General features: G+C 35.6%; 1 protein-coding gene across 3 annotated transcripts in view; it reads left to right on the top strand.

Annotated features, from left to right (window-relative positions):
• The window catches only part of LOC144972356 (monocarboxylate transporter 9-like), a 94859-nt gene that overhangs the window by 30253 nt on the left and 57106 nt on the right, over positions 1 to 7500 (top strand). The window contains exon 1 of one of the 3 annotated variants that reach the window (XM_078913466.1): positions 4582 to 4969. The exons of 1 other annotated variant lie outside the window; for it this stretch is intronic. The gene's annotated coding sequence lies outside the window, so the exon portion shown is untranslated. Of the gene's footprint in view, positions 1 to 4581; positions 4982 to 7500 lie in introns of those variants that run through there. One more of the 3 variants, XM_078913468.1, reaches the window with a different exon arrangement.

Here is a 7500-nt window from a genome sequence, read left to right as displayed (position 1 = left end):
TGTCAAAAAATGAAGTTAGAGAATGTGTGTAATCATGTATTATAATAACCTGTAATGTGTTTTCCAACCACCACATCATCTACTACTACAACCACCACCACAATATCATCACTAACACTACTACTACAACCACCAGCCCCACATCATTATCACTACCACTACTACTACACCACCACCAGCACATCATCATCACTACCACTACTACAATCACCACAACCACATCGTCATCACTACCACTACTACTGCAACCACCACCACCATATCATCATCATTACCACTACTTCCACAACCACCACCACCACTACTACTACAACCACCACCACATCACTACCTCAACTACTACAACCACCACCACAATAGCATCACTACCACTACTACTACAACCACCACAACCACATCGTCATCACGACCACTACTACTACAACCACCACCATATCATTACCATTACCACTACTACTACAACCACCACTACCACCATATCATTACCATTACCACTACTACTGCAACCACCACTACCACCATATCATCACCATTACAAGTACTACTACAACCACCACAACCACATCATCATCACTACCACTACTACTACAACCACCACCACATCATCATCACTATCACTACTACTACAACTACAACCACCACCACATTATCATCACTACCACTACTACTACTGCAACCACCACCACCATATCATCATCATTGAAATATTTTTTTTTTTTAATTGAGCTTTATATAGTGCAATATCTACTAAATGTGCTCAAAGCGCTTTACAAGGGGTCCCTGGTCAACATTTAACATGTAGGACGGGACATGACGCCTGTTAGGCGATATTACAATTTTTCGGACAAAGACAACTCTGTTAACGGCCAGGTACTCATTTTACACCTGAGTACGGTGAGAGAATGTGAGTAAAGAGCCTTTTCCAAGGACTCAACTATGCGCCGAGCGCGAGGCTCGAACCCAGGACCTTCCGATCCGGAAGCGAGTGTCATACTACTAGACCACATAGCCGCATCATTACCACTACTACTACAAACACCACCACCACATCATCATCACGACCACTACTACTACAACCACCACCACCACCATATCATTACCATTACCACTACTACTACAACTACCACCACATCATCATCACTACCACTACTACTACAACTACAATCATCACCACTACATCATCATCATCATTATTACTACTACAACTACAACCACCACCAACACCACATCACCTCACTACACTCAGTACTACAATCACTACCATTAGGTTTTGGAGCTTTACTTCATTTGAAATAAGGAAACTTCGGAATTGTATTTGGCATTGTGTTTATATATCATAATATAATTCTAAACAGTTATCTATTTAGAACTAGATACTATACAATATGTATGCCAAATACCACCCCAATTCCCCATTCTTGTGTGCGGGAATTCCTCTTTCGGCATTGAAATTGAGTGTGAGAGAGTCCTCACTACACACATAAACAACAGAAACAATTTAAAAACAAGACTATGACACGCAACCACTCACACACGAGGCTATACTATTTATCCTTTTCTCTATATAGAATAGGACAAGACAAACAATAGCTTGACTCTCGCTACACTTCGCATTGATGTTTGTCGTCTCACGAGTTCAACTCTCGGTCGACCTGTCAATATTCCTTTTTGCCTCGGACGTAATCATTAATAGAATGTTGTGTGGTTTTGACCGTGAAGAAAACCTTAAGAAGTCACATTTATATCATTTTAGAGAGATCGTTTTGAATAATTTTGAGTTAAACGAGCGAGCAGCAACTTGTTTTCATGAACGGCCGATCAGCGCTTGTTTACTATAGTAACGCGATTCCCAGCCAACATCAAAATGGCGGATATTTTTCTCATCGAGGCCGCTGGTTGGTTAGCCAATAAGAGCACCGTACGGTTTCCGTTGGGTAAATTCCTTGGGACATAGTTAGATTTATTGGTGCTACGCGTTTAGGTAAAATACGATCAACATCTGCCAGCCAGATATAAAATACCAACACATAAAACTACGAGTAACGTTGAACGTTTATAGTCTGATTGATAATTATGATTTATTGAGAACTAATCACCCAAATGGCTGTCTAAAAAACAATAACAAAGAGCTGAGTGACGTCAACTTCGTTCCTTCTAGACGGGATGACAACAGGCTTGCCAATCAGTATGATTTCTCATATTTTAATACGCTTTGAGGTCCAAAATATGATGATATGGGAATGTTGACTAAAATATGCTGAATGCAGAGAGTCAAGAGTTTGTAACAAAAAAGGGGGGAATTATAAAAGTGGCATAGTTTAACTCACTCAACCCTAACACCGACTATATCCGTAGTTTATTCGGGTTACTTTTACCCCATGCCTATTTATTACATTTTTATGAGGCAAATTATAGGCGTAGTATCAAAGCTAATGTTTTTAGTTTTTACATGTTACTGACAATTGAATAAAACTACCTATTTACATGCTCATTTTTAATACATTTTTTCCAATTTTGAAAAGTAGCAAAAATCGTTAGGGTTGAGTGAGTTAAGGTCATTAAATATCGTCTCCTCCTAGTTGAGAATCTGTGTAACCAGACAGGTGATCGTACCAGGAATTACAGAGATTTCCCATCTACCCTCTGATAGCTTGATAAATCTCCATACTTTTCAGTTAATGTTAAACTCTGAAATTTTGGATAGTTGGAGGTGTTGACAATATGATTTTTTGGGGAAAAAATATGATAAAATGAACGTAAATATTGGGGAAAGTATGATAATTCTATTCAAATGGTTGATGTTGGTTGGCAAGTCCGGTGACACTGACGCTGAAAATTCAAATAGATGAAGCGAGTAATCTACCAACTGAACTATCGGGATCCCCCCCCCCCCCATCATCATCATCATCATCATCATCATCACTATTATTATAATTATTATTATTATTATTATTATTATTATTATTATTATTATTATTATTATTATTATTATTATATTATTATCACCATCATCAGCTTCGTCATCATCACCATCATCGTCATCATCATCATGGTATTATTAGTACTACTACTACTACTACTACTACTACTACTACTACTACTACTACTACTACTACTACTACTACTACTACTACTACTACTACTACTACTACTACTACTACTACTACTACTACTACTACTAGTATAATTGATAATTACAATAACAATAATAGTATCAGATCTTTTATTTCCATAATTATGGCAACGATATATTTTTTTATAGTATCACTTGCTATATTCTAGAGTATGCCCTTGGCCAAGAAGCTCTCAACCTTGCCATCCGGAAACTTCACACAAAACTCTGTGTAACCTTGAACGTTTTTATATTCTGGTTAGTACAGTTTAGTGAGAATTACTCATAAACGCGGATGGCAAAAAAAAAAGAAAAAAAGAAAAAGAAAAGACAATAACAAAGACATGAGTGAGTCAACGTCATACTATCTATAACATCACATGATAACGGCATGATCATGATGTGCAAAGAGGGACACAGACATTTCTCTCTCTCTCTCTCTCTCTCTCTATCTATCTATCTATTATTTAAAATATTTACCACAATGTTTGGGGCAGTCTACATTTGATGTAGACTGCCCCAAACATTGTGGTAAATATTTTAAATAATAATTCGCTCCATTACTACATGTCGAGCACTTTTCGTACCATATTTGTATCAAACACGATTCAATATCTATCTATCTATCTATCTATCTCTCTCTCTCTCTCTCTCTCTCTCTCTCACTCTCTTTGTTCCTACTCCCCTCTCTCTCATGCGCGCGCGCGCACACTCTCTCTCTCTCTCTCTCTCTTTCTCTCTCTCTCTCTCTCTCTCACACACACACACACACACATATAGACATACACGCAACAGACATATTCAAATGATTTTCAGTTTGTTACATTTTTGGTGGTTTGATTTAATAGTATAGATAGTTCGAAGATGTCGTCACTCAGGTCTTTGTTATTGTTTTTTGCCATCCGCGTTTATGAGTAATGCTCACTGAACTGTATTAACCAAACTATAAACGTTCATGGATACACACCGTTTTGTGTGTTGGTCCGTTATACTTCCGGATGGCAATGTTATGAGCTTCTTAGTCAAGCGCATACTATCTATATCTATCAATAAATCAGTAAGTCAATCAATCAATCAGAGACTATTTGAAATCAATCGATCGAGGAAAATTGATTGTGGGGCGATTCTTTTTATATCGTTAACGATGGGAAATTAAGGGTATAGAGAATTGCCGCCAGATACAAACAGAGAATAAAAATATCACATTGTCAGTCAGGGTAGCAAACACGGGATCCAATTGACACGGCACCCATCGCCTGGCCCAGAGAGAGAGAGAGAGAGGAGAGAGGAGAGAGAGAGAGAGAGAGAGAGAGAGAGAGAGAGAGAGAGAGAGAGAGAGAGATGTCTCAGCGCCAGTGCGTTCGCTCGCTGATCTCTCTCTCTCTCTTTTACTCTCTTTTACTCTCTCTTACTCTCTCTTTTACTCTCTCTTACTCTCTCTCTCTCTCTCTCTCACGGAACAGCATAGATGTCGCTGGTGTCGTGTCTATTGGATCACTGGTTTTGATTCCCCGAACCGTGATATTTCTCTTTTTATCTTTTGAAAAATCTGGCACTCTACCAAACCCCCTATTTCGATATCAATCAATATACACGTAATCTTGGATTGGGCATACATTCAACATTGTTGTGAAACTAAATTTTTAGTTTATGAAAATAATTCGTACGATGTTGATGAACTTCTGTTTTTGGAATAACCATTGAATAATCGGTTTCCTCCAAATGTGTCTAGTTTTAATGTTTAATTCGGCTCTTTCATTCAAGAATTATTTTATGGCGTCGTCATGATAATGTTGATATTATAACAAGTTCAAGCTTTTGATGACAGTTAATTAGGATGTTAGATTCAAAGAAATGGTAATGCTCGAGGTATACATAATGCAGAAATTCATCATTTGTTACCTTTTTGATTTTAATTTTTAAAAATGGCTTGTTGTTGTTTGTTTTTATTTTTGTTTTGTTTTGTTTTGATTGTTTTAAATTGTGTTTACTGGGTGAGGTTCCTGACCATCCGTGGTGGGCAGGGAGGTACTTACGGTGTCTTCTATCCCCTTTATCTTCTTTCCAACATGCTTTCTGTCTTTGTCTTGGAATGAGGTTACTTAGTTTTGTCCTGACCCTGGTCGGAGTCCTTCGCTGGGAGTCGAATGTATAGTTATAGTTTTGGGAGATTATATTTTATCCATGTAAATCATATCTGTTTTGTATTGTTATTTTTTATTTTTATCATCTGATTTGTAAACATTTGAGTGTATTCATCTTAGTGGGATCTTGTGCTGGTGTCTGGATGAGACTTTTAGATGATCTCAAACTAAGTACTTTGATAATGTGCTCTTGGAATCTACAATTGTTTCCTATTTGAACTAATTCCCCTTTGTCTTACCTTTTTCTTGGGTGCTTTACTTGTAATTCTATAACTTTTTACTATCCCATTTTCTTCATTTTTACTGGCGCTGATATGACCTTAATGTGTTGCAAGCTCCGTAAAACCCTTAAAAACAAAACAAACAAATTGTGTTTGTGTGCCGTTCTAATGAATTATCTTATGTATTTGTGATTTCGAATTTTTGTAACACGAAGGCTCCGAAACCATCGGACCAGTCGTCATCAAATTTTACACGGTGTTTACTATTGACATGAATATGGTTTGTGTGTATTATGTGATTGGTTAGACATCATGATGATTTTATCAAGAGATCAAATGTGACCCTTCGCCTCAAAACGGTATTAAGTCGGGTTGGTCAAGATGTTGAAAATTGGATTTATAGCCAGAAATATCAGATTTGTGTTGAGTTTATACGATTTATTTAGCAGAATGGATACCATATTTTAGGGTGCTAATGCCAACAATTTATATTTTTGACCAGTTTAACATTAAATTCGGCTTTTAAGCATCTGGTTCGTTCCGACATAATACCGTTTTGAGACGAAGGGTCACAAATTTGTCTCGTCAAATCTGATCGAAGACAGACGCCATCATTTTTAGTGCGGGTGTTGTGTGTCAATCTTCCGGTTTGCGAGTATGACAATGAGTTTGGAGTATCTGCATTGAATTGATACCTGTGTGGTTCCTCTCGTTATTTTGAATACAATCAATTTAGTAAAATTTATGTGAACCATTTTCCGATTTTAACATCGGGAAAGGATTCTAAGATAAGTGAGCGAAATATACAAGATAGTAAATGCAAAAATATGTAGTGAGAGAATGTTTATGTTGGTGTTTGTGATAGAGGGGGGAGAATGAAAGGTAGAGGGGGAGAGAGGTATTATTATTATTTATTATTATATATTATTATTTATTATTATTATTATTATTAATTATTATTATTATTATTATTATTATTATTATTATTATTATTATTATTATTATTATTATTATTATTATTATTATTGTTATTATTGTTATTATTATTATTATTATTTTTTATTATTATTATTATTATTATTATTATTATTATTTTTTATTATATTATTATTATTATTATTATTATTATTATTATTATTATTATTATTATTATTATTATTATTATTATTATTATTATTATTATTATTATTATTATTATTATTATTATTATTATTATTATTATTATTATTATTTATTATTATTATTATTCTTATTATTATTATTAGCAAGTGTTCCCATTCTACGAAAGGAGACGAAGAAGGCTAAGCTACCGGATTTGCGAAACACATAACAGGCATTGACTATAAAAATGTGAACTGAGATCGAAACGTTTTCAACTCGTTATTGATCCCTGAGTTTTGAATCTAGACGTCGTAAAAATAATTGCTTTGGCCTCTTTTCTCACCTCTCTTACCCTTTCTGATTTCTTGATTTATGCGTTCGATTGAGCCGGAAGTGTCGTCATTTAATGGCGCCTTCCATTGTTCGTCATTTTTCTTTTCTAATTTAATGTTTTTATTCCAATTGTGAGGAAACCATAGAATTAAACGAATGAGAATACGTACGAAGCCTAAAAAGTGTCCACCAATGAAAGCATTCAGCGCCATTTTGTTGTTGGCTGAGAATGTAGTAATTACCATTCATTCGGTATCTATGTCAACATAACGACACAAGAAAAACAACAAACAATATCAAAATCCACAATAAAATGTTTCAGAACTGTTGCGTATATTTATGGCACAACGAAGCTGTCAAAAAATGAAGTTAGAGAATGTGTGTAATCATGTATTATAATAACCTGTAATGTGTTTTCCAACCACCACATCATCTACTACTACAACCACCACCACAATATCATCACTAACACTACTACTACAACCACCAGCCCCACATCATTATCACTACCACTACTACTACACCACCACCAGCACATCATCATCACTACCACTACTACAATCACCACAACCACATCGTCATCACTACC

The sequence above is a fragment of the Berghia stephanieae genome, chromosome 5, assembly GCF_034508935.2.
Source record: "Berghia stephanieae isolate SIO BIC M18660-M18661 chromosome 5, UCSD_Bste_1.3, whole genome shotgun sequence".
Classification (NCBI taxonomy): Eukaryota; Metazoa; Mollusca; class Gastropoda; order Nudibranchia; family Aeolidiidae; genus Berghia; species Berghia stephanieae.
Note: the sequence above shows the minus strand (reverse complement) of the source record. Positions and strands in the feature narration are given on the sequence as shown.